Here is a 1167-nt window from a genome sequence, read left to right as displayed (position 1 = left end):
TTCAGTTCTAGTTCAGTTCTAGTTCAGTTCTAGTTCAGTTCTAGTTCTGTTCTAGTTCAGTTCTAGTTCAGTTCTAGTTTAGTTCTAGTTCAGTTCTTGTTCAGTTCTAGTTCAGTTCTAATTCATTTCTAGCTCCGTTATAGTTCATTTCTTTTTTTGTTTTGTTCTTGTTCATTAAAGTGACTAAAGATCTTTTGCGTTGTAAGGCTTTGAGCAATAGTTATTAGTCAGTATATGAAGATCTAATCATATTCCTTATGGGCGACATAGAATGGTATTTTTATCAAGAGCTTCGAGAATTACTATCTGTAGCCGTGTAATTTCTGCTTCATAACATCAAAGTAATGAAGTCAATACATATATAAAATATATTTAATATCAACATTTAATTCAAATCTAACTTTTGTCTATTAAAACAACTTGTTTCATAAATAATACAATCACTTTAAATTTTTTATAAAACTACTGTCTTCTACATATTTATCGCAAATAACAAATCTTGTACTTTATTTAATTTCTCTTCAATAAATAATAATTCATAACTTGTAATAATAAATTTAATATTTAATAATTATTTAAAACCATAAATCTATAACAAGATAAAGTGTTTCTTAGTAAAAGCAATTAAGCTTCTGATTGAAACCACAAAACTCTTTACAAAGTTACAAGAATGATTAAAAAGCTTTAGGAAAACAATAAATAAGAACATTTTATACATTGTTAACATTTATTCTTAATTAAATTTAATATTTGTTTAAATATATATTAAACAAGATCTCAAAGAAAATAGACATAACCACCTTTACTTAAATTGAAAATTACCACATTAAATGGACAAATTAGTAATTATTCCCAATTGTATTTAACAACATTTATGTGACACAAGTATTCATAAATCATATTGAAAAATGTTTATTTAATCATTTATTTATTAATGCATTCATTCATTCGTTCAATTGATCCCTCTACTTAATGAACTCTAAATACTCAGACAGTTCAACAAATGTATGCAGCAACATTTTATTTTATTAAAACAAATGAAAGCTTTGCTTAAAAATACGAATAAATAAATTTAATTAAAAATTAAACTAAAAGTTTATTATTTCTGGTTTATGTCAATTTATGCATTTTTTTATGTTTTTTAAAAATACTTAAATTTAATTCATA

This window comes from Lucilia cuprina, chromosome 4, assembly GCF_022045245.1.
Source record: "Lucilia cuprina isolate Lc7/37 chromosome 4, ASM2204524v1, whole genome shotgun sequence".
In the NCBI taxonomy this organism is placed as follows: Eukaryota; Metazoa; Arthropoda; class Insecta; order Diptera; family Calliphoridae; genus Lucilia; species Lucilia cuprina.
The sequence above is the reverse complement of the archived record's forward strand: the minus strand, read 5'-3'. Positions refer to the sequence as shown.